Raw genomic sequence first — 27602 nt, forward strand, 5'->3', positions numbered from 1 at the left:
CGGTGCGGTCCGCTCGGCAGATTAGGGGTTAATAAGTGTAGGCAGGTGGAGGCGACGTTGTGGGGGGCAGATTTGGGGTTAATAAATATAATATAGGGGTCGGCGGTGTTAGGGGCAGCAGATTAGGGGTACATAAGGATAACGTAGGTGGCGGTCGGCAGATTAGGGGTTAAAAAAATTTAATCGAGTGGCGGCGATGTGGGGGGACCTCGGTTTAGGGGTACATAGGTAGTTTATGGGTGTTAGTGTACTTTAGAGCACAGTAGTTAAGAGCTTTATGAACCGGCGTTAGCCCAGAAAGCTCTTAACTACTGACTTTTCTGCGGCTGGAGTTTTGTCGTTAGAATTCTAACGCTCACTTCAGACACGACTCTAAATACCGGAGTTAGAAAGATCCCATTGAAAAGATAGGATACGCAATTGACGTAAGGGGATCTGCGGTATGGAAAAGTCGCAGCTGAAAAGTGAGCTTTAGACGCTTTCCTGACTGACTCCAAATACCGGCGGTAGCCTAAAACCAGCGTTAGGAGCCTCTAACGCTGGTTTTCACGGCTACCGCCAAACTCCAAATCTAGGCCAGAGTTATTTAAAAGGTGCGGCCAGAAAAAAGCCAGCGTTAGCTACGCGGGTCGTTACCGACAAAACTCTAAATCTAGCCGTTAGTTTGCAGCTTTTCAAAAGGTAAATAGTAAAATTCAGTTTCATTATATATTATCTTATATAATATATTTTAATATATGTTGAAATAATTCCTAAAGGTGCTAAAAGTGGCATAGCTAGTACAAAAAGTCATAATGAGTCAAAGAAATTATTACTTCCACGGTATGACTTCAATGTAAGTATAATCAATGCAAAGTATCTTCAAATCAATAAATATGTAAAATCAAGGAATAGTGAATTTTTAGATACCAAAATTAAAATGTGGGGAAACATAAAGGGCAAGATTTAGGGACATATTTATCAATGTGCAAGCGGACATAATATGAAGTAGTGTATCATGTCCGCCACACATCAATAAATGCCGACAGCATACGCAGTTCCTTCAACTTCTAATGTGCATGATATACCTGTAAATTTTAAAGAATTTGTTTCTGATTCTATTCTGAAGGCTTTGTCTGCATTTCCACCTTCTAATAAACGTAAAAGGTCTTTTAAAACTTCTCATTTAGCTGATGAAATTTCAAATGACCAACAATATAATAATTTATCCTCTTCTGATGAGGATCTATCTGAGACAGAAGATCCTTCCTCAGACATTGACACTGACAAATCTACTTATTTATTTAAAATAGAGTATATGCGTTCTTTATTGAAAGAAGTGTTAATTACTTTGGATATTGAGGTAACCAGTCCTATTGACGTTCAGTCTAATAAACGTTTAAATGCTGTTTTTAAACCTCCTGTGGTTTATCCAGGGTTTTTTCCCATTCCTGATGCTATATCTGATATGATTTCTAGGGAATGGAATAAGCCAGGTACTTCTTTTATTCCTTCTTCAAGGTTTAAAAAATTGTATCCTTTACCAGCAAAATCTATAGAGTTTTGGGAAAAAATCCCCAAAGTTGATGGGGCTATTTCTACTCTTGCTAAACGTACCACTATTCCTATGGAAGATAGTAATTCCTTTAAGGATCCTTTAGATAGGAAGCTTGCATCTTATCTAAGGAAGGCCTATTTATATTCAGGTCATCTTCTCAGACCTGCTATTTCTTTGGCTGATGTTGCGGCTGCATCAACTTTCTGGTTGGAGAATTTAGCGCAACAAGAATTGGATTCTGACATATCTAGCATTATTCACTTACTGCAACATGCTAATCATTTTATTTGTGATGCCATTTTTGATATTATCAAAATTGATGTTAGATCCATGTCTTTAGCTGTATTAGCTAGAAGAGCTTTGTGCTGATATGACATCTAAATCTAGATTACTATCTCTTTCTTTCCAAGGTAATAATTTATTTGGTTCTCAGTTGGATTCTATTATTTCAACTATCACTGGGGGAAAAGGAGTTTTTCTGCCTCAGGATAAAAAACCTAAGGGTAAATCTAAGGCTTCTAACCGTTTTCGTTCCTTTCGTTATAATAAGGAACAAAAACTCAATCCTCCCCCAAGGAATCTGCTTCCAATTGGAAGCCTTCCTCAAATTGGAATAAATCCAAGCCATTTAGGAAACCAAAGTCAGCCCCTAATTCCGCATGAAGGTGCGGCCCTCAGTTTCTGAGATTCTCTTTTCTAGACAAGCATTACCAATTTGTTGCTCTTCCATTTGGCCTAGCAACAGCTCCAAGAATCTTTTCAAAGGTTCTGGGTGCCCTTCTATCTGTAATCAGAGAACAGGGTATTGCGGTGTTTCCTTATTTGGACGATATCTTGATACTAGCTCAGTCTTTACGTTCTGCAGAATCTCACATGAATCAACTAGTGTTGTTTCTTCGGAAATATGGTTGGAGGATCAATTTGAAAACAATAAAAGATGGTGTGAGTGCCAAAAAAGAATGGTGTATGCTTAAATCCCTAGGTAGTCTAGTAAATCTCCATATACAGACTATAAGTACAAAGTATATAAAGGGGTTGGGATAAGCGCTCTAGAGGGGAGCTCACCAAAGGTAATTCAATATATGAAAAAATATATTTATAAAAAAATGGACCAGTGTAGCAGAAAAAGGGTTATTAAATATTTAATATAAAATATATATCAGTAATATGTAAGTGCCGTAGTATGCTGAATACCGTAGTATACAATCAAACAGTTAAAAAAAAAAAAAATATATATATATATATATGATGCCGGCATCAAATGAAATAAGACATTGCTAAAAGAAAATTTTTCATATACAATAAATCAGTAATGATGCTAAAACTAATTGATAGTAAAATCTAAGGATAATATTATACCAATATGTGGAAAATAATATAGGCTTAACTCAGGCAGAGATATGCGGTATTATCACAACTAACACAGAAAGTGCTCGTACAGATAGTGTTACTAAAAGAGCATGTATAATCCAAACGGCTCTCAAACCTGGAGCAAATAGTAGATGTGTCCGATCTGTTGACCGTTAGGAGCAACTATGGGTGGAAAGCCGTGAACTGTGATGTCACGTCACCTGACTTGTGATAATCCTCCAATCGTAAGAGCCAGACTGGACACAGTAATTATTTGAAAAGAGATCCCAATTGAAAATAGACAGTTTTTGTCAGTTGTAATACTTGCAAGTATCCGATGATTTTCTTCAAAATATGTAATGATTATGGTTCTCAGCTGTTCAGAACAGTACAATGTTGATCCGTCTGATCTTGATAAAGGCAGTTGACACTGCCGAAACACGTAGATTTGCTTACTTCTACTTTGACATTTGATATTCACTTACACTTTGTGTTATATGTTGCAGCTCACAGGTTCATTTCGATCTCTATGATATATATAGAGAGAGATATATGAGTAATTCCTGTGTGCAACTCTCTTAGTGCTAATTACAGCCTCTCTATCCTCTCTCCTGCGGCACTTAAACAGGTTCATTTCTACCTCCCTGAACACACTGAGATAGATACATGAATAATTCCTGTGTGCCTGTTTGTTACATTTGGCTCATATTATAGCAACATTATGGCCTAGATTTGGAGTTTGGCGGTAGCCGTGAAAACCAGCGTTAGAGGCTCCTAATGCTGGTTTTAGGCTACCTCTGGTATTTGGAGTCAGTCAAAAAAGGGTCTAACGCTCACTTTTCAGCCGCGACTTTTCCATACCGCAGATCCCCTTACGTCAATTGCGTATCCTATCTTTTCAATGGGATTTTTCTAACTCCGGTATTTAGAGTCGTGTCTGAAGTGAGCGTTAGAAATCTAACGACAAAACTCCAGCCGCAGAATAAAGTCAGTAGTTAAGAGCTTTCCGGGCTAACGCCGGTTCATAAAGCTCTTAACTACTGTACTCTAAAGTACACTAACACCCATAAACTACCTATGTAGCCCTAAACCGAGGCCCCCCACATCGCCGCCACTCGATTAAATTTTTTTAACCCCTAATCTGCCGACCGCCACCTACGTTATCCTTATGTACCCCTAATCTGCTGCCCCTAACACCGCCGACCCCTATATTATATTTATTAACCCCTAACCTGCCCCCCACAACGTCGCAGCCAGCTACCTACAATATTTAACCCCTAATCTGCCGACCGCAAAGAGCTGCCACCTACATTATAGCTATGTACCCCTAATCTGCTGCCCCTAACACCGCCGACCCCTATATTATATTTATTAACCCCTAATCTGCCCCCTCAACGTCGCCTCCACCTGCCTACACTTATTAACCCCTAATCTGCCGAGCAGACCTGAGTGCTACTATAATAAAGTTATTAAGCCCTAATCCGCCTCACTAACCCTATAATAAATAGTATTAACCCCTAATCTGCCCTCCCTAACATCGCCGACACCTAACTTCAATTATTAACCCCTAATCTGCCGAATGGAGCTCACTGCTATTCTAATAAATGTATTAACCCCTAAAGTTAAGTCTAACCCTAACACTAACACCCCCCTAAATTAAATATAATTTTAATCTAACGAAATTAATTAACTCTTCTTAAATAAATTATTCCTATTTAAAGCTAAATACTTACCTGTAAAATAAATCCTAATATAGCTACAATATAAATTATAATTATATTATAGCTATTTTAGGATTTATATTTTTTTTACAGGTAACTTTGTATTTATTTTAACTAGGTACAATAGCTATTAAATAGTTAAGAACTATTTAATAGCTAAAATAGTTAAAATAATTACAAATTTACCTGTAAAATAAATCCTAACCTAAGTTACAATTAAACCTAACACTAGACTATCAATAAATTAATTAAATAAAATACCTACAATTACCTACAATTAAACCTAACACTACACTATCAATACATTAATTAAATACAATATCTACAAATAAATACAATGAAATAAACTAACTAGTACAAAAAATAAAAAAGAACTAAGTTACAAAAAATAAAAAAATATTTACAAACATTAGAAATATATTACAACAATTTTAAATTAATTACACCTACTCTAAGCCCCCTAATAAAATAACAAAGCCCCCCAAAATTAAAAAAATGCCCTACCCTATTCTAAATTACTAAAGTTCAAAGCTCTTTTACCTTACCAGCCCTGAACAGGGCCCTTTGCGGGGCATGCCCCAAGAAGTTCAGCTCTTTTGCCTGTAAAAAAAAAACATACAATACCCCCCCCCCAACATTACAACCCACCACCCACATACCCCTAATCTAACCCAAACCCCCCTTAAATAAACCTAACACTAAGCCCCTGAAGATCTTCCTACCTTATCTTCACTTAACCAGGTATCACCGATCCGTCCTGGCTCCAAAATCTTCATCCAAGCACAAGCGGGGGCTAGACATCCATCATCCGACGGCTGAAGAAGTCCAGAAGAGGGTCCAAAGTCTTCATCCTATCCGGGAAGAAGAGTAGACCCGGACCGGCAACCATCTTCTTCAAAGCGGCATCTTCTATCTTCATCCGATGAGGACCGGCTCCATCTTGAAGACCTCCATCGCGGATCCATCCTTCTTCTCCGACGACTAGACGATGAATGATGGTTCCTTTAAATGACGTCATCCAAGATGGCGTCCCTCGAATTCCCATTGGCTGATAGGATTCTATCAGCCAATCGCAATTAAGGTAGGAATATTCTGATTGGCTGATGGAATCAGCCAATCAGAATCAAGTTCAATCCGATTGGCTGATCCAATCGGCCAATCAGATTGATCGGAACAGCCAATAGAATGCGAGCTCAATCTGATTGGCTGATTGGATCAGCCAATCGGATTGAACTTGATTCTGATTGGCTGATTCCATCAGCCAATCAGAATATTCCTACCATAATTCCGATTGGCTGATAGAATCCTATCAGCCAATCGGAATTCGAGGGACGCCATCTTGGATGACATCATTTAAAGGAACCGTCATTCGTCGTTCAGTCGTCGGCCAGGATGGATGTTCCGCGTCGGAGGTCTTCAGGATGCTGCCGCTCTGCTCCGGATGGATGACGATAGAAGATCCCGCTTGGATGAAGACTTCAATCGGATGGAAGACCTCTTCTGCCCCGCTTGGATGAAGACTTCTACCGGATGGAGGACCTCTTCTTGCTCCGCTTGGATGAAGAATTTGGCTCGGCTGGGTGAAGACGACTCAAGGTAGGGAGATCTTCAGGGGCTTAGTGTTAGGTTTATTTAAGGGGGGTTTGGGTTAGATTAGGGGTATGTGGGTGGTGGGTTGTAATGTTGGGGGGGGGTATTATATGTTTTTTTTTTTACAGGCAAAAGAGCTGAACTTCTTGGGGCATGCCCCGCAAAGGGCCCTGTTCAGGGCTGGTAAGGTAAAAGAGCTTTGAACTTTAGTAATTTAGAATAGGGTAGGGCATTTTTTTATTTTGGGGGGCTTTGTTATTTTATTAGGGGGCTTAGAGTAGGTGTAATTAGTTTAAAATTGTTGTAATATATTTCTAATGTTTGTAAATATTTTTTTATTTTTTGTAACTTAGTTCTTTTTTATTTTTTGTACTTTAGTTAGTTTATTTCATTGTAGTTATTTGTAGGTATTGTATTTAATTAATTTATTGATAGTGTAGTGTTAGGTTTAATTGTAGGTAATTGTAGGTATTTTATTTAATTAATTTATTGATAGTCTAGTGTTAGGTTTAATTGTAACTTAGGTTAGGATTTTTTACAGGTAAATTTGTAATTATTTTAACTATTTTAGCTATTAAATAGTTCTTAACTATTTAATAGCTATTGTACCTGGTTAAAATAAATACAAAGTTACCTGTAAAATAAATATAAATCCTAAAATAGCTATAATATCATTATAATTTATATTGTAGCTATATTAGGATTTATTTTACAGGTAAGTATTTAGCTTTAAATAGGAATAATTTATTTAAGAAGAGTTAATTTCGTTAGATTTAAATTATATTTAACTTAGGGGGGTGTTAGGGTTAGGGTTAGACTTAGCTTTAGGGGTTAATACATTTATTAGAATAGCGGTGAGCTCCAGTCGGCAGATTAGGGGTTAATGTTTGAAGTTAGGTGTTGGCGATGTTAGGGAGGGCAGATTAGGGGTTAATACTATTTATTATAGGGTTAGTGAGGCGGATTAGGGGTTAATAACTTTATTATAATAGCGGTGCGGTCCGGTCGGCAGATTAGGGGTTCATAAGTGTAGGCAGGTGGAGGCGACGTTGTGGGGGGCAGATTAGGGGTTAATAAATATAATATAGGGGTCGGCGGTGTTAGGGGCAGCAGATTAGGGGTACATAGGGATAATGTAAGTAGCGGTGGTTTACGGAGTGGCAGATTAGGGGTTAAAAATAATATACAGTGGTCAGCGATAGCGGGGGCGGCAGAATAGGGGTTAATAAGTGTAAGGTTAGGGGTGTTTAGACTCGGGGTACATGTTAGAGTGTTAGGTGCAGACGTAGGAAGTGTTTCCCCATAGCAAACAATGGGGCTGCGTTAGGAGCTGAACGCTGCTTTTTTGCAGGTGTTAGTTTTTTTTTCAGCTCAAACAGCCCCATTGTATCCTATGGGGGAATCGTGCACGAGCACGTTTTTTAGGCTGGCCGCGTCCGTAAGCAACTCTGGTATCGAGAGTTGCATTTGCGTTAAATATGCTCTACGCTCCTTTTTTGGAGCCTAACGCTGACATTATATGGACTCTCAATACCAGAGTTATTTTAAAGGTGCGGCCAGAAAAAAGCCAGCGTTAGCTACGCGGGTCCTTACCGACAAAACTCTAAATCTAGCCATATCTTTGCAAAAAAACCCTTTGCAAACTACAGCGGACACCAAACTGCTTGGAGCCAATTCGGATGGAAGATGGACTATAAAAGACGGATCAACATTGTACTGTTCTGAACAGCTGAGAACCATAATCGTTACACATTTTGAAGAAAATCATCGGATACTTGCAAGTATTACAAATGACAAAAACTGTCTATTTTCAATTGGGATCTCTTTTCAAATAATTACTGTGTCCAGTCTGGCTCTTACCACCCATAGTTGCTCCTAACGGTCAACAGATCGGACACATCTACTATTTGCTCCAGGTTTGAGAGCCGTTTGGATTATACATGCTCTTTTAGTAACACTATCTGTACGAGCACTTTCTGTGTTTATTGTGATGATACCGCATATCTCTGCCTGAGTTAAGCCTATATTATTTTCCACATATTGGTATAATATTATCCTTAGATTTTTCTATCAATTAGTTTTAGCATCATTACTGATTTATTGTATATGAAAAATTTTCTTTTAGCAATGTCTTATTTCATTTGATGCCGGCATAATATATATATATATATATATATATATATATATATATATATACATATATATATATATATATATATTTTTTTTTTTAACTGTTTGATTGTATACTACGGTATTCAGCATACTACGGTACTTGCATATTACTGATATATATTTTTTTTTTTTTTTAAATATTTTATTTTTTCGTGTGGTATTCATAAACAGGTAAAAGAAAACAATGACAAGTCAACCATACGTAAGATGAAAAGAAAGAAATGCATATTAGGTCTTCAACCACACTTATTTTCCGTTTCCTTAAATCCTATTCTCTCCTCCCCTCCTCATACTTTTCCCCCTGAACACTTTTACTAACTCAAAGGGTTAGGCTCCCTCATCATAATAGGAAGTCTGGTGGACTATGCACTCTCTCCCCTTGATTGATAACTTCTCCTCTTTTCCAGCTGTATGGAATAACAAAGTCTCTTTAAATGTCCTCCTAAGGTTTTCTCTGGAGGAGAGGAGCATCAGCCCAGAGTCTATTGAAGAACTTTCCCCTTCTAATTTTCCCAACTCTATCTCTTTTCTACAAAATCCGTCCGTTCTCATTCCCCTGGGGCGCCACTCCAGGATTTATGTTCTCTGTATATTTCTCAATTTCCTATTCTATTGGTGTCTAGGTGAATATGTTCCAGTCCCCTCGTAGCTGCGCATTGAGGATAAAGTCAGAGTCCTTAAGTGGGTATAGTATTTGCTTTTGGTGTGTGAGGTCTAGCGTTTTAATGAAGGGCTCCCACTTGGTCATAAATTTTTTTGTCCTTCGTGTAATGTCCCCTTGAGTGTCCAATTGTTCTCTTGTCATCTGTTGCTGCAAAGCTCCTTTGAGCTGTGTTAGTCTAGGTGGTGTAGGGAGCATCCACTGCCCAAGAACGAGTTTCCTGGCGTGTAGTATGACATTATGGATGTATTCCACGTGATTTTTAATTATGGGCTGTGAGTGTAAGAAGAATATCATTTCCGTCGTGAATCTGAGTTTTTCCCCAGTACAACCCTCCAACCACCTCCGTGTCATTCCCCAAAACTTAGTGAGCCCTGGGCACTTCAGGATCATATGTAGGATATTGGGGTCATTGTGTGCGCATTTTGGGCATAGACCTGACGAGGTCTGTACCCATCTGTGAAACATCCTAGGTGTAATGTATACGTTATTGATCAACTTTGTATGGGATTCTCGTATGTCATTCGACAAGGTGGCTTTTCTCACTTTCTCAAAGCTTTGCTCTATCTCTTGGTCAATGGAGTTTTGTTCCGTCAGTGTGTTCCAGACATTCTGAATATGTGATCTAAGGGTATTGTGGGGCTGAGATTGAAGGGTGTTGTAAGTGTGTGAGATGGACGTCATCCCTCCTCTTGTCAAGGTCAAAAGTTTATAAATGTCGCAATTACTGTCAGGTAAGGTTCCTGTTCTCAAAATGTCCTGCACATAGTGTCTCACCTGGAGGTAGGCAAAGTGGTGTGTATTTGGGATGTTAAAGTCATGTTGCAGTTCTCCAAAAGATCTTATTGTCTTCCCATCCTCCATCAAGATTTGTTTGACTGTGGAAATCCCCCACCCCTCCCACTGTTGAAAGGGCTTCGTAGTAATCCCCGCAGGAAAGTTAGGGTTACCTTTGAGGGGTAGGTAGATTGTGTGTTTATGTGAGACCTTAAGCATCTTGCAAATCTTCCACCAGGCCCTTATGGGGTGATAGAGGGGGGGTATCTCCCTGATGGTGGGTTCTATCTGTGCGTGTGTCATGTGTGGTAGCATCTTCAGAGACCATGGTTTGGTAAGTTCAGATTCAAGTGGGCTATTGGTGAAGTGGTTTTTGTCCACCAACCAATCCATTACATACTTGGCCAGGGCTGCCCAGTTATAGTGTTCAATGTTTGGGAGTCCAAATCCTCCCACCATAGGTTGACATGTTAGTTTGCGGTGGTTCATTCTGTGTTTCTTTCCCTGCCACAAGAAATGAAGGATTTCCTTGTTTAGTGATTTGAGATCTTGTTTGTGTAGTAGTTCAGGCAACATCTGTAGGGTGTATAGGAGCTTGGGGAATAATATCATTTTAATTAGCCCCACTCTTCCAGACAGTGAAAGCGGTAGGCCTCGCCAGTTCACTAGGAGCTGTTTAAGCTCCTTCAACAGTGGTTTAAAGTTTGCGTCATACCATTTGGCGGGGTTCAGTGCTAGATGAATCCCCAAATATTTAAAAGTGTTGTGAATGATTTTGAAGTTGTCTCTAAGAGGGGTGGAAGGTTGTGTATCATATAGCCATAGCAGTTCGGATTTGTCTTTATTTATCCGATATCCCGATATGTCACTGAATCCGGTAATAATCGTCATAACGGTGGGAATGTTAGTTCTAGGGTCGCTCATATACAGCACCATGTCGTCAGCAAAAAGGGACAAATGGATGGTTTCGTCACCTATTTTAAGTCCTAATGTATCAGTTCTAATTTTTATCGCTAGGGGCTCCAGTGCGAGGTCAAAAAGGAGTGGGGAGAGGGGGCACCCCTGTCTCGTACCCCTCTTAAGAGGGAATGGCTTGGATGGCGTTCCATTTATCAAGATCGCCGCTTGAGGTGCACTATAAATGGTTTTAATGGCTCTCAAGAAGGGTCCCTGTACTCCATATTTCTCCAGGGCCGTGAAAAGGTGGTCCCAGAGCATCCTATCGAATGCTTTTTCAGCATCTACTAGGATCAAGCATGCGTCCTCACCCCTCCTTGGTTGGTCTTTACCCTTCCTCCCCCAGAAATAAGCAAGTACTAATTGGAGCTGTCTCATGTTTCTAACTGCTGATCTACCTTGTACAAAACCAGTTTGATCTTTGTGTATTAGGGAAGGGAGCACCCCCGCCAGTCTATTGGCCAGTATTTTGGTGAATAACTTGTAGTCCACGTTTAGTAGTGAGATTGGTCTATACGAGGACGTCAACAGTGGGTCTCTGTCTGGCTTGGGAATCACCGTTACATTCGCCTCTGTGAAGCGATTGGACAACTTGGCCTCCCCACCCAGTATTGCATTGAATAAGGATGCTAGTGCATCTATGGTGTCTACTTTAAGCATCTTGTAGAATTCCCCGGGTAGCCCATCTGGTCCCGGGGTCTTCTCAAGTGGGAGTGAATCAATCGCCTTACCTACCTCTAATGGGTGGATTGGGGCGTTAAGCTTTTGTGCTTGTTCTACATCTAGTTGTGGCAAATGTAAGTCTTTCCAGAAAAGGTCTTTTTTGTCTGACTCGATCTCTTGTGAGCTGTAGAGGTCTGAGTAGTAGTCAATAAATGCGTTGTGTATGTCTGTTTCTTGTGTGAGAATCTTGTCACCTTGTCTTACGGCTGTTATGGTGCTGGATTTCCTCTCAAGTTTAGTGAGCCTTGCTAGGAGTTTACCGGTACGATTTCCAAAGCGGTAATATTTGGCCTGTAGTCTATTGTGAGCAGTGATAGAGGATTGAGTAAGATATGTGTCCCTGAGGCATTTTGTGTCTCTATATTTCGTTCTGTTCAAGTCTGTGGGGTTTCGTAAGTATTGGTTTCTGGCGTTCAGCAATTGACGGAGGAGTAGGTCGCCCCTCAACTTACGGGTTTTGGTTACTTTGGCTGCATATGCTGTGACCACCCCTCTTAGCACTGCTTTCGCTGATTCCCAAAATAGGGAGATGTCTCTAAGATGTTGGATGTTCAAATCTTTATATCCCAGCCACTCCCCAATTAAATGTTTATGAAAGTTCAGATCGTGGTATAAGTGGACGGGGAACCTCCATCTGCGAGCCTGTCTGTGTGATGTGGTGGTGTTTATAGTGATTGAGACTGGTGCATGGTCTGAGATTGTAATTGGGTCAATTCGTGCATCTGTAATCCGGGGGCAGAAGGAGTCTGTTACCAAGAAGTAGTCTATACGGGATAGCGTGGTTTTAGATGGGTGTAGGCAAGTATAGTCTCTAGACTCTGGATTACGGTTCCTCCAGATATCAGAGAGTGACAGAGTGTTCCTAAAGTTTTTGAGGATGAGGGTTTCCCTTTTGGAACTAGGCCAGGATTGAGCTGAATGTGTAGGAAGGTGTGGATTTCGGAATCTGTCTGCTGGGGTGTGTGGTGCTATGTTAAAGTCCCCTCCTGCAATGATGGGAAGGTCAGAGAATTGAATAAGTTGGGTCTGTATTTGGGTCAAGAAGTGTTTCTTTTCGGTATGGGGACCATATATTCCGCATAACACCAAGTGTAGTTTGTCCACTTCCAATTTAATAATTAGGTACCTACCCTCTTTGTCAGCTATCGTGTGTGAGATAGTGTAGTCCAAGCCTTTTCGAAATAAAATAGCAACACCTCTCGCCCTCCTTGACTCATACGGTGTGTATAGAACCTCCCCCACCCAACTCTGTTTCAGCTTCTGGTGTTCTGTTTGTGAGAGGTGTGTTTCTTCTAATATCGCTATGTCAGCCCTCTTAATGTTTAACTGCCTAAGAATCGTTTTCCTCTTCATTGGGGAAGTGATCCCTCCCACGTTCCATGTGATTAATTTCATCTTATACTGGGACAGGTGTCAGTCTGAGGTGTTTCTGAATACCAATGTATGGTGTGGCTCGCTTTGCTCTTAGAATTTGGTTTAGGGTCTCCCCAGCTATCTAGTAGTTACTTACACTCAGTGTATGGCGGGGTTTCTATAACCTCTTTCCCCCGGAGTGACGCCCCGAGGTTACACGGATCTGGCTGGTTTGACGTTTACACTTCAAAAGAGAGACAAACAGTGTTAACCAATGAAATGACAAACAATAATGCTTTTTGCAAACAGTATTCCCTCCTCCCCCCACAATCCCCAACCGTTAAAGAACAAAAACAGCACTTCTATAAAAGAGTCCCCCCCCCCCCCCTCACATTTCAAAGATACCAGTCTGCGTGACTGAGCTTATAGTCTGTCTTTGGTAATGAATGCTGTGGACCTACAATGAGTTTCAAGTTGGTGGATCAGTGTCTCTGCCCTGCTCAGCTCTTTGACGTTCTCTCTCCGTCTGTAGATGAAGGTTCAGTTGGTCTGGTGAGTCAAAGAACAGAGGGCCTCTTGCTGTCTGGAGTCTCAGGCGTGCTGGAAACAGTAAAACCGCTGATCTGCCCTGGTCAATTAGTTGTTTGCAATATGGTGAGAATTCTCTCCTTCGAGCTGCTACTGTGGCAGAGTAGTCCTGAAACAAATAAATTCTTTTCCCTTCATATTCCAATGGGGAAGTTTTCCTGTAGGCTTGCAGGATGGTGACTTTGTCCTGGAAGCTAAGGTACTTCACCATAACTTGGCGTGGTTGTTGGTTGTTTCCTCCCTGCTTTCTTGGGTCTCCCACTCTGTGCGCTCTTTCCGCCGTACAGGGTAGACAATCTTGTGAGATTTTTAATAACTTTGGTAGGATATTTTCTGCGAACTCCATCAGTTGCGTGGGCAAGATAGACTCTGGAACCCCCACTATTCGCAGGTTATTTCTTCGCGATCTGTTCTCCAGATCATCGATCTTAGCCCATAATCTCTCATTTTGTTGTTGTAGCGTTTGAACATTAGATTCAGTCTCTCTGTGGCGGAGTTCACTGTCTGCAACCTTCTGCTCCACCTGTGTCAGTCTGCCATTGAAAGATTTAACTTCTGCTGTAAGTGAGTCCATTCCTGACTGGAGCTGATCAATTTTTGGCAAAAACAGGGCTGAGATCTGGGAGACTATTGGGTGAGCGTCTATAGTATTGTTGGGGAGCATGTCGTCAGCTGGCACTGCCACCTGTTGTATTTCTACTTGATTCTTTCTCTTGTCAGCGTTTTTAAGTCTGTTCGTCATTGTGACAGTTGTTTTAGTGAAAGAGTCGTAATACTTTTGCATACAGGTGAGCGGGTCTTGTAGCTGATAATTCCAGCTAAGAATAAAGATGTGTTGTTTCTGTGACAGGTGAAAAGGTCTAATCCACTGAACTGTAGGAATACACTGTCAGGGTTGAAATGATCAGGTCCATCAGAGAGTCTGAAAGTCTTTACTGCGCGGTGGGTGAGTGAGGGGGTATGAACTCACATCAGTTTAGCCCTGCATGTTACCAAAGGGTACCACCATTAATGTGAACAATATGGCTGTAGCTGGGGAGATTTATCTTGTCAGCCAGAGGTGAGTCCCTCAGTGATCAGGCCAAGGGTGCCGGTAACTCCTTTGCAATTGTGACTGGGGAGTTGCAACCTGCTAGTGTCCCACTTCTTTACTGTTTTCCCAGTCACTCAGCACTGCTCTATAAGGGGGAGGTGCTGTAAAGGTTACCTGCACACCTAGTGTTTATTATACTTGTGTAACTTTTGGCTCCAGCACTGGGTATGGGTTATTCCCCTTTCTGGCTATGATTTTGCAGACGGATACTATGCTGGGAGGTAGCGAATAGTTTTTTTGTTTGTTTTGTTCCCCCTTCTTTCCCTGCCTTAACTCCGTAATGTGAAGCTATATTTTAGGCTCAATCTCCCTTATCCGGGATCAGTTTGGGTTCAGGTAGCAGCTTGTGTGTCTGATCCCTATATAGTTGCTTTCACTCTAGTCAGGTTGTGCGTGGGGCGGGTGCTGCGCGGCTTTCTCTTCCTCAATGTTTTTTTAAAATGGCGGTTTCCCGCTCTCTGTAAAACTCACCCTCTGGTCGGAGTCTCCGGTACCGCTATGTCTACTTTTGCTGAGACTATTCTCAGGGTCGGATTTTCCCCTCGCACTCTAGGCCAATGTTGGTTTATCTCTGTGTCTTCCGCGGTCACCTCCGCGACCGCTCTGTTCTCCCCCTTTCCGTTAACTTTTGCGGTGGGGGAATCGGGTGTTAGATTCCTGTCTGATTTGTCTCCGGGCAGTCTCCTCTCACCCCTGCCAAGGATATCTAGGGTTTTCTGGGCAAAAGACAGATAACAAGGTAGATTCCTCCGTCGTTACTGCCGGAGCTCTGTGCCCTGCTTCTGCTCTCGGCGCCCGCCCACCGGAAGTCCTACTGATATATATTTTATATTAAATCTTTAATAACCCTTTTTTCTGCTACACTGGTCCATTTTTTTATAAATATATTTTTTCATATATTGGATTACCTTTGGTGAGCTCCCCTCTAGAGCGCTTATCCCAACCCCTATATATACTTTGGAGGATCAATTTACCAAAAAGTTTCTTGATTCCTCAGACAAGGGTCACCTTTTTAGGCTTCCAGATAGATTCAGTGTCCATGACTCTGTCTCTAACAGACAAGAGATGTTTAAAATTGGTCGCAGCATGCCTGCACCTTCAGTCTCAGTCATTCCCTTCAGTGGCTATGGGCATGGAAGTTTTAGGTCTCATGACAGTAGCATCGGACGCAATCCCCTTTGCTAATTTTCACATGAGACCTCTACAGCTTTGTATACTGAATCAATGGTGCAGGGATTATACAAAGATATCATAATTAATATCCTTGAATCCCAATGTACAACACTCTCTGACATGGTGGATAGATAACCATTGTTTGGCCAACCTGGACTGTGATCTCAACAGATGCGAGTCTTTCAGGTTGGGGAGCTGATTGGGGATCTCTGACAGCACAAGGGGTTTGGAAATCTCAAGAGGCGAGATTACCAATAAATATTTTAGAACTCCGTGCAATTCTCAGGGCTCTTCAGTTTTGGCCTCTGCTAAAGAGCGAACTGTTCATTTGTTTTCAGACAGACAATATCACAACTGTGGCTTATGTCAATCATCAGGGTGGGACTCACAGTCCCCAAGCTATGAAAGAAGTATCTTGAATACTTGCTTGGGCGGAATCCAGCTCCTGTCTAATCTCTGTGGTGCATATCCCAGGTGTAGACAATTGGGAGGTGGATTATCTCAGCCGCCAGACTTTACATCCAGGGGAGTGGTCTCTCCATCCAGATTTGTTTTCTCATATTGTTCAAATGTGGGGTCTTCCAGAGATAGATCTCATGACCTCTCATCTAAACAAGAAACTTCCCAGATACCTGTCCAGGTCCAGGGATGTTCAAGCGGAAGCATGGATGCACTGACACTTCCTTGGTGTTATCATCCTACTTACATTTTCCCGCCTCTAGTTCTCCTTCCAAGAGTGATCTCAAAAATCATCATGGAACAGTCTTTTGTGTTGCTGGTGGCTCTAGCATGGCCACACAGGTTTTGGTATGTGGATCTGTTTCGGATGTCCAGTTGCCTGCCTTGGTCACTTCCGTTACGGCCGGACCTACTATCTCAAGGTCCGTTTTTCCATCAGGATCTCAAATCATTAAATTTGAAGGTATGGAAATTGAACGCTTAGTACTAAGTCATAGAGGTTTCTCTGACTCAGTGATTAATACTATGTTACAAGCTCGTAAATCTGTCTCTAGAAAGATTTATTATAGAGTTTGGAAGACTTACATTTCATGGTGTTTTTCTCATAAATTCTCCTGGCATTCTTTTAGAATTCCTAGAATTTTACAGTTTCTTCAGGATGGTTTGGATAAGGGTTTGTCTGCAAGTTCCTTGAAAGGACAAATCTCCGCTCTTTCTGTTTTATTTCACAGAAAGATTACTATACTTCCTGATATACACTGTTTTGTACATGCTTTAATTCGTATTAAACCTGTCATTAAGTCAATTTCTCCTCCTAGGAGTCTTAATTTGGTTCTGAAGGCTTTATAGGCTCCTCCATTTGAACCTATGCATTCTTTAGACATTAAACTACTTTCTTGGAAAGTGTTGTTTCTTTTGGCCATCTCTTCTGCTAGAAGAGTTTCTGAGTTATCTGCTTTTTCTTGTGAGTCTCCTTTTCTGATTTTTCATCAGGATAAGTCAGTTTTTCTGACTTCTTTTCAATTTTTACCTAAGGTTGTGAATTCTAACAACATTAGTAGAGAAATTGTTGTCCCTTCCTTATGTCCTAATCCTAAGAATTCTTTGGAGAGATCCTTACATTATTTGGATGTGGTAAGAGCTTTGAAATATTATGTGCAAGCTACTAAAGATTTCAGGAAGACTATTTGTTTTATTTTCTGGTCCTAGGAAAGGTCAGAAGGCTTCTGCTATTTCCTTGGCTTCTTGGTTGAAACTTTTGATTCATCAAGCTTATTTGGGGTCAGGCCCCGCCTCAGAGAATTACAGCTCATTCTACTAGATCAGTCTCCACTTCGTGGGCCTTTAGGAATGAAGCTTCAGTTGATCAGATTTGCAAAGCGGCAACTTGGTCCTCTTTGCATACATTTACTAAATTCTACCGTTTTGATGTATTTGCTTCTTCGAAGAAGTTTTTGGTAGAAAAGTTCTTCAGGCAGCTGTTTCAGTTTGATTCTTCTTCTTTTGATTTAAGTTTTTTTCTTTCAAAAATGAAAATAAACTTATTTTTTTGGGTTGTGGATTAATTTTTTCAGCGGACTATGGCTGTTTTTATTTTTATTCCCTCCCTCTCTAGTGACTCTTGAGTGGAAGATCCACATCTTGGGTATTGATATCCCATATGTCACTAGCTCATGGACTTTTGCCAATTACATGAAAGAAAACATAATTTATGTAAGAACTTACCTGATAAATTAATTTCTTTCATATTGGCAAGAGTCCATGAGGCCCACCCTTTTTTATGGTGGTTATGATTTTTTGTATAAAGCACAATTATTTCCAAATTTCCTTTGTTGATGCTTTCTACTCCTTTCTTTATCACCCCACTGCTTGGCTATTCATTAAACTGAATTGTGGGTGTGGTGAGGGGTGTATTTATAGGCATTTTGAGGTTTGGGAAACTTTGCCCCTCCTGGTAGGATTTTATATCCCATATGTCACTAGCTCATGGACTCTTGCCAATATGAAAGAAATGAATATATCAGGTAAGTTCTTACATAAATTATGTTTTTGCTATATTATTATAAACTAGTCCTAAAGCCTGTGTACATGGGCCATTTTTGCAGTACAGTGGTCCCACCCCTTGCTCTCTCTCTATATCCCCTCTCTTTCTCCCCTCTCTTTTGCTCTCTTTCTCCCCCCTCTCTTTTGCTCTTTCTTTCTCCCCTCTCTTTTGCTCCCTCTCTTTTGCTCTCTCTCTCCCCCCTCTCTTTTGCTCTCTCTCCCCCTCTCTTTTGCTGTCTCTCTCCCTCTTTTGCTGTCTCTCTCCCTCTTTTGCTCTCTCTCTCTCCCCCCTCTCTTTTGCTCTCTCTCTCCCCCCTCTTTTGCTCTCTCTCTCCCCCCCTCTTTTGCTCTCTCTCTCCCCCCTCTTTTGCTCTCTCTCTCCCCCCCCCTCTTTTGCTCTCTCTCTATCTCCCTATTTTGCTGTCTCTCTCCCTCTTTTGCTCTCTCGCTCCCTCTCTTTTGCTCTCTCTCTCTCTCCTCTCTTTTGCGCTCTCTCCCCCTCTCTTTTGCGCTCTCTCCCTCCTCCCTTTTGCGCTCTCTCCCCCTCTCTTTTGCGCTCTCTCCCCCTCTCTTTTGCGCTCTCTCCCCCCTCTCTTTTGCGCTCTCTCCCCCCTCTCTTTTGCGCTCTCTCCCCCTCTCTTTTGTGCTCTCTCCCCCCTCTCTTTTGTGCTCTCTCCCCCCCTCTTTTGTGCTCTCTCCCCACCTCTTTTGTGCTCTCTCCCCCTCTCTTTTGTGCTCTCCCACCTCTCTTTTGTGCTCTCTCTCCCCCCTCTCTTTTGTGCTCTCCCCCTCTCTTTTGTGCTCTCTCCCCCCTCTCTTTTGTGCACTCTCCCCCTCTCTTTTGTGCACTCTCCCCCTCTCTTTTGTGCTCTCTCCCCCTCTCTTTTGTGCTCTCTCCCCCCTCTCTTTTGCACACTCTCCCCCCTCTCTGTTGCGCACTCTCCCCCCTCTCTTTTGCTCTCTTTCTCTCTCCCCTCTTTTGCTCTCTCTTTCTCCTCTCTCTTTTTCCCCTCTCTTTTGCTCTCTCTCTCCCCCTCTCTTTTGCGCTCTCTCCCCCCTCTCTTTTGCGCTCTCTTCCCCCTCTCTTTTTTGCTCTCTCCCCCCTCTCTTTTGTGCTCTCTCCCCCCTCTATTTTGTGTACTCTCCCCCCTCTATTTTGTGCACTCTCCCCCCTCTCTTTTGTGCACTCTCCCCCCTCTCTTTTGTGCACTCTCCCCCCTCTCTTTTGTGCACTCCCCCCTCTCTTTTGTGCACTCTCCCCCTCTCTTTTGCTCACTCTCCCCCTCTCTTTTGCTCTCTCTCCCCCCTCTTTTTCTCTCTCTTTCTCCCCTCTCTTTTTCCCCTCTCTTTTGCTCTCTCTCTCCCCTCTCTTTTGCTGTCTCTCTCCCCCTCTCTTTTGCGCTCTCTCCCCCCTCTCTTTTGCGTTCTCTCCCCCCTCTCTTTTGCGCTCTCTCGCCCCCCGTCTTTTGCTCTCTCTTTCTCCCCTCTCTTTTGCTCTCTCTCTCTCCCCCTCTCTTCTGCTGTCTCTCTCCCTATTTTGCTGTGTCTCTCCCTCTTTTGCTCTCTCTCCCTCTCTTTTGCTCTCTCTCTCCCCCCTCTCTTTTGCACTCTCTCCCCCTCTCTTTTGTGCTCTCTCCCCCCTCCCTTTTGCTCTCTCTCCCCCTCTCTTTTGTGCTCTCTCCCCCTCTCTTTTGCGCTCTCTCCCCCCTCTCTTTTGCGCTCTCTCCCCCCTCTCTTTTGTGCACTCTCCCCCCTCTCTTTTGTGCACTCTCCCCCTCTCTTTTGTGCACTCCCCCCTCTCTTTTGCGCACTCTCCCCCCTCTCTTTTGCGCTCTCTACCCCCTCTCTGTTGCGCTCTCTCCCCCCTCTCTTTTGCTTTATCTCTCTACCCCCTCTTTTACTCTCTCTTTCTCCCCTCTCTTTTTCCCCTCTCTTTTGCTCTCTCTCTCCCCCTCTCTTTTGTGCTCTCTCCCCCCTCTCTTTTGTACTCTCTTCCCCCTCTCTTTTGTGCTCTCTACCCCCTCTCTTTTGTGCACTCTCCCCCTCTCTTTTGTACACTCTCCCCCTCTCTTTTGTGCACTCTCCCCCCTCTCTTTTGCTCTCTCTCCCCCTCTTTTGCTCTCTCTCCCCCTCTTTTGCTCTCTCTTTCTCCCCTCTCTTTTTCCCCTCTCTTTTGTGCTCTCTCTCCCCCCTCTCTTTTGCTGTCTCTCCCTCTCTTTTGCTGTCTCTCTCCCTCTCTTTTGCTGTCTCTCTACCCCTCTCTTTTGTGCTCTCTCCCCCTCTCTTTTGTGCTCTCTCTCCCCCCTCTCTTTTGCTGTCTCTCCCTCTCTTTTGCTGTCTCTCTCCCTCTCTTTTGCGTTCTCTACCCCCCTCTCTTTTGTGCTCTCCCCCCTCTCTTTTGTGCTCTCCCCCTCTCTTTTGTGCTCTCCCCCCTCTCTTTTGTACTCTCCCCCCTCTCTTTTGTGTTCTCCCCCCCTCTCTTTTGCTCTCTCTCCCCCTCTTTTGCTCTCTCTCCCCCTCTTTTGCTCTCTCTTTCTCCCCTCTCTTTTTCCCCTCTCTTTTGTGCTCTCTCTCCCCCCCTCTCTTTTGCTGTCTCTCCCTCTCTTTTGCTGTCTCTCTCCCTCTCTTTTGCTGTCTCTCTACCCCTCTCTTTTGCTGTCTCTCTCCCCCTCTCTTTTGTGCTCTCCACCCCCCTCTCTTTTGTGCTCTCCCCCTCTCTTTTGTGCTCTCCCCCCTCTCTTTTGTGCTCTCCCCCCTCTCTTTTGTGCTCTCCCCCCTCTCTTTTGCGCTCTCCCCCCTCTCTTTTGTGTCCCCCCCTCTCTTTTGTGCTCTCCCCCCTCTATTTTGTGCTCTCTTTTGTGCTCTCCCCCTCTCTATTGTGCTCCCCCTCTCTATTGTACTCCCCCCTCTCTTTTGTGCTCTCCTTCCTCTCTTTTGTGCTCTCCCCCCCCTCTCTTATTTGCTCTCCCCCCTCTCTTTTGTGCTCTCCCCCCTCTCTTTTGTGCTCTCCCCCCTCTCTTTTGTGCTCTCCCCCCCTCTCTTTTGTGCTCTCCCCCCCCTCTCTTTTGTGCTCTCCCCCCCTCTCTTTTGTGCTCCCCTTCTTTATAGAGCTCTCTGTCTCAATGAATCACTCACTGTGCACTCACCCGGCATCTGGCCCCGCCCAGCCATGCCCGCGTCACGCTCGGCCCCGCCCAGCCCCATCCATGTCATGCTCTGGCCCGTCCGGCCACATCCGGGCCACGCCCATGCCACGCTCTCCCCCCTCTCTTTTGTGTCCCCCCCCTCTCTTTTGTGCTCTCCCCCCTCTATTTTGTGCTCTCTTTTGTGCTCTCCCCCTCTCTATTGTGCTCCCCCTCTCTATTGTACTCCCCCCTCTCTTTTGTGCTCTCCTTCCTCTCTTTTGTGCTCTCCCCCCCCCTCTCTTATTTGCTCTCCCCCCTCTCTTTTGTGCTCTCCCCCCTCTCTTTTGTGCTCTCCCCCCTCTCTTTTGTGCTCTCCCCCCCTCTCTTTTGTGCTCTCCCCCCCTCTCTTTTGTGCTCTCCCCCCTCTCTTTTGTGCTCCCCTTCTTTATAGAGCTCTCTGTCTCAATGAATCACTCACTGTGCACTCACCCGGCATCTGGCCCCGCCCAGCCATGCCCGCGTCACGCTCGGCCCCGCCCAGCCCCATCCATGTCATGCTCTGGCCCGTCCGGCCACATCCGGGCCACGCCCATGCCACGCCTGCCGGCCAGTGGTCACGCCCACTCCACCACACGCGACGCCAGGAGGAAGTCAAGACAGTTAGAAGGCCAGGTGTGTTTGTCCTCGCGCGAAAGTCTCTACTGTGCATGACAGCTTCGGAAAAAACACACTTGGCCTTTTATTATATATGATATACAAGATCATTCTCTCCTAAAGCAACGATCAGCACATAATCCCAAATAAAATATCAAATTTTATTTGTTTTACTGCCCAGCAGACATTCTCTGCCATAAAATAAAATATCACATTTAAGCAGATCTTGCCCTTATAATTTAATAGACACTGTTTTGCAACAAATGTATGAAATTGTTTCTCAAGTGTAGATCACAGATTTATACGTAGTATTCAAAGTACTAATGTTACTTGAGTCAAACCATAGATAAATGAATGAACGTTATGCCATCCTATCACATTCATGATATGATTGACAAGCACACGGATCAACGGGTACCTTAATCACTACACTTTTATGTATAAATATAAAAAAATAAGAGGATGTAAATTTCAAATAAAAAACAACATCATAGGAGAAATTATTTAATTCCTCTATTATATGTGTTTATATATATATATATATATATATATATATATATTTATTTTTTTTTTTTTACAAAGAATTTATGTTAACATCTGTCTATTAATTATTAACGGCAGATTGATATATCAATGTTATGCTACTCAAAAAAAAAACAGCACATAATTGGTTTAAGGAACGTCACCCCATCCAATAATAACACATTGATTATTTGATTGACAAGCGCATAAACCAATAGATGTATGGATTGCCACACATCTCAATAAAAACAAGTATCACTAAAATATGAATATTATGCAAACATTTATAGCTCAAGATGACAGATTGATACATATTATCTTAAATACACTATATTATTGTTTGGATACATAAGCTTTTTGTTCTCTTTATGCCACGCTAAACTCAGGGGAGTAAACAAATCCCAAACTAACCAATCCCCTTATGCAGCGTGTGATTGACGGGTATATCAGCCAATCCTCTAACCGTATCATGATAGGTTGTCTAACCAGCCAATCCCAATACAGCTATGGGCATAAAAATCCAACGAGAAGTTTGTGAGATTGCCCTTTGATACAGCCACCACAGCGAAACATGTCAGTGGCGTCCCAGCTCCCTTTCTCCCCCCCCCTTTTTTAATTGGCTATGCCTGTATCTATAGACCTTAATATTCAGTATTAATAGGTATTTAATAGTATTTTTTGGAGGACTGTTATATTCTCACTTGGGGATACATGCCGAGATTTGGTTCTCGAATATGAGCACCCTTTTTTCTTACTATGGATAGCGGTATTTAATTGGTATAGGTCTCCGGTATTCCCAGAGAGATAATTTGCTATTTTATTAACTATGCTATTTTCTAAACTTAGCTCCTTTATACGAGTGCTTTGATATTTATACTACGCTTGGGCGGTAACTAAAAGGTATATGTCTCTGGTCTCCTAGCAATAATTTGTTGATAATATGCACAGGTTATAATTTGGCTTTTGAATATGAGTACCCTCTTTCTTACTATGGATAGCGGTATTTAACTGGTATAGGTCTCTGGTATTCCCAGAGAGTAAATTTGCTACTTTTAAAAAAACTTAGCTCCTGTATACGAGTGTTTCAATATTTATACTACTCACAGCGGTAACTAAAAGGTATAGATCTCTGGTCTCCTTAGAGCAATATTTTGCTGAGAATATACACAGGTTACAATTTGGCTCTTCAATATGAGCACCCTTTTTCTCACTATGAATAACGGTATTTAACTGGTATAGGTCTCTGGTATTCCCAGAAAGAAACGTACTATTTTAAAATCTTAGCTCCTTTATACGAGTGTTTCAGTATTCATACTATTTATAGCGGTAACTAAAAAGGTATAGGTTTTTGGTCTCCTCAGTGTAATAATTTGCTGAGAATATGCACTAGTTATAATTTACAGCAGTAACCAATTGATACAGATTTTCAGTATTTCCAGAACAATAATCCGCAGAAACCATAATTTCCTTATCATACAGAGAAACCATTATAATATGCTGTTCCTCACTATCGGCTAGATTATGGGTTTTGCGTTAGGCTTATAAAGCAGCATTAGCCAGTCCTAACGCTGCTTTTTAACACCCGCTGGTATTACGAGTCTTGCAGGTACAGGTGTACCGTTCACTTTTTTGGTCAGACTTGGCAATAACACAAATCCACTTATGTAAAATTGCGTATCATCTTTTTTTCAATGGGACTTGCATAGCGCCTGTATTACGAGTCTGCCAAAAAATGAGCAGTAGTTCCTCTCCTGTCAAGACTGGTACCGGATTTTAAAGTCAGTAGTTAAGAGTTTTACACTACAAAGCCGTAGCATAAAACTCTTAACTAAAGTGCTAAAAAGTACACTAACACCCATAAACTACATATAAACCCCTAAAATTTTTACCCCAAATCTGCCGAACCGGACATCGGCGCCACTATAATAAATATATTAACCCCTAAACCGCCGCACTCCCACCTCGCAAACACTAGATAAATATTATTAACCCCTAATCTGCCATCCCTAACATCGCCGCCACCTACCTACATTTATTAACCCCTAATCTGCCGCCCCCAATGTCGCCGCCACTATATTAAAGTTATTAACCCCTAAATCTAAGTCTAACCCTAACACCCCCTAACTTAAATATAATTATAAGAAATCTAACTTAAAATTCCTCTCATTAAGTAAATTATTCCTATTTAAAACCAAATACTTACCTGTAAAATAAACCCTAAGCTAGCTACAATATAACTAATAGTTACATTGTAGCTACCTTAGGATTTATTTTTAGTTTACAGGTAAGTTTGTATTTATTTTAACTAGGTAGAATAGTTATAAAACCTAACCTAAGTTACAATTACACCTAACACTACACTATAATTAAATAAATTAACTAAATTAAATACAATTAAATAAATTACATACAATTAGCTAAATTATATTTATCTAAAGTACAAAAAAACAAACTCTAAATTTCCAGAAAATAATAAACAAATTACAGATATTTAAACTAATTACACCTAATCTAATAGCCCTATTAAAATAAAAAAACAAAACAAAATAAAAAATAAACCCTAGCCTAAACTAAACTACCAATAGCCCTTAAAAGGGCCTTTTGCGGGGTTTTGCCCCAAAGTAATCAGCTCTTTTACCTGTAAAAAAAATACAAACAACCCCCCCAACAGTAAAACCCACCACCCACACAACCAACCCCCCCAAATAAAATACTATCTAAAAAAACCTAAGCTCCCCATTGCCCTGAAAATGGCATTTGGTTGGGAATTGCCCTTAAAAGGGCAGTTAGCTCTTTTGACGCCCAAAGTCCCTAACCTAAAAATTAAACCCACCCAATACACCCTTAAAAAAACCTAACACTAACCCCCTGAAGATCAACTTACCGAGAGATCTCTTCATCCAAGCCGGGCAAAGTGGTCCTCCAGACAGGCAGAATTCTTCATCCAAGCCGGGCAGAAGTGGTCCTCCAGACGGGCAGAAGTCTTCATCCAGACGGCATCTTCTATCTTCATCCATCGGGTGCGGAATGGGTCCATCTTCAAAACATCCAACGCGGAGCATCCTCTTCATCCGACGACTAACACAGAATGAAGGTACCTTTAAGTGACATCATCCAAGATGGCATCCCTTAGATTCCAATTGGCTGACAGAATTATATCAGCCAATCGGATTTAAGGTAGAAAAAATCCTATTGGCTGATGCAATCAGCCAATAGGATTGAGCTCACATTCTATTGGCTGATTGGATCAGCCAATAGGATTGAACTTCAATCCAATCGGAATCTAAGGGACGCCATCTTGGATGATGTCACTTAAAGGTACCTTCATTCTGTATTAGTCATCGGATGAAGACGATGCTCCCTGTTGGATGTCTTGAAGATGGACCCACTCCGCGCCGGATGGATAAAGATAAAAGATGCCGTCTTAAGGTAGTAAAATTCCAATTGGCTGATGCCATCAGCCAATAGGATTGAGCTTGCATTCTATTGGCTGATTGAACTTCAATCCTATGACTGATTGCATCAGCCAATAGGATTTTTTCTACCTTAATTCCGATTGGCTGATAGAATGCTATCAGCCAATCGGAATCTAAGGGACGCCATCTTGGATGACGTCACTTAAAGGTACCTTCATTCTGTGTTAGTCGTCGGATGAAGAGGATGCTCCGCGTCGGATGTCTTGAAGATGGACCCGCTCCGTGCCAGATGGATAAAGAAAGAAGATGCCGTCTGGATGAAGACTTCTGCCCGTCTGGAGGACCACTTCTGCCGGGCTTGGATGAAGACTTCTGCCTGTCTGGAGGACCACTTCGCCCGGCTTGGATGAAGACGTCTCCCGGTAAGTCGATCTTCAGGGGGTTAGTGTTAGGTTTTTTAAGGGTGTATTGGGTGGGTTTTATTTTTCAGATTAGAGCTGATTACTTTGGGGCAATGCCCCGCAAAAGGCCCCTTTTAAGGGCTATTGGTAGTTTAGTTTAGGCTAAGGTTTTTTATTTTTTTTGGGGGGGGGGCTTTTTTTATTTTAATAGGGCTACTAGATTAGGTGTAATTAGTTTAAATTTCTGTAATTTGTTTATTATTTGTTTATTATTTTCAGTAATTTAGTGTTTGTTTTTTTGTACTTTAGGTAATTTAATTTAATTTATTTAATTGTTTTTAATTTATGTAATTTATTTAATTATAGTGCAGTGTTAGGTGTTAGTGTAACTTAGGTTAGGTTTTATTTTACAGGTAAGTTTGTATTTATTTTAGCTAGGTAGTTATTAAATAGTTAATAACTATTTAATAACTATTGTACCTAGTTAAAATAAATACAAACTTGCCTGTAAAATAAAAATAAACCCTAAGGTAGCTACAATGTAACTATTAGTTATATTGTAGCTAGCTTAGTGTTTATTTTACAGTAAAGTATTTAGTTTTAAATAGGAATAATGTAGTTAATGATAGGAATTTTTATTTAGATTTATTCAAATTATATTTAAGATAGGGGGTGTTAGGTTTAGGGTTAGACTTAGGTTTAGGGGTTAATAACTTTAAGATAGTGGCGGCAACGTTGGGGGCGGCAGATTAGGGGTTAATAAATGTAGGTAGGTGGCGGCGATGTTAGGGCTGGCACATTAGGGGTTAATAATATTTAACTAATGTTTGCGAAGCGGGAGTGCAGCGGTTTAGGTGTTAATCTGTTTATTATAGTGGCGGCGACGTTGGGGGCGGCAGATTAGGGTTTAATAAGTGTAGGTAGGTGGTGGCGACATTGGGGGTGGCAGATTAGGGGTTAATAAATATAATATAGGTGTCGGCAATGTTGGGGGCAGCAGATTAAGGGTTCATAAGTATAATGTAGGTGGCGGCAGTGTCCAGAGCGGCAGATTAGGGGTTAATAATTATAATGTAGGTGTCGGCGATGTCGGGGGTGACAGATTAGGGGTTAATAAGTGTAAGATTAGGGGTGTTTAGACTCGGGGTTCAAGTTAGGGTGTTAGGTGTAGACATAAATTGTATTTCCCCATAGGACTCAATGGGGCTGCGTTAAGGAGTTTTACGCTGCTTTTTTGCAGGTGTTAGACTTTTTCTCAGCCGGCTCTCCCAGTTGATTCCTATGGGG

This window comes from Bombina bombina, chromosome 1 (assembly GCF_027579735.1).
Source record: "Bombina bombina isolate aBomBom1 chromosome 1, aBomBom1.pri, whole genome shotgun sequence".
Lineage (NCBI taxonomy): Eukaryota > Metazoa > Chordata > Amphibia > Anura > Bombinatoridae > Bombina > Bombina bombina.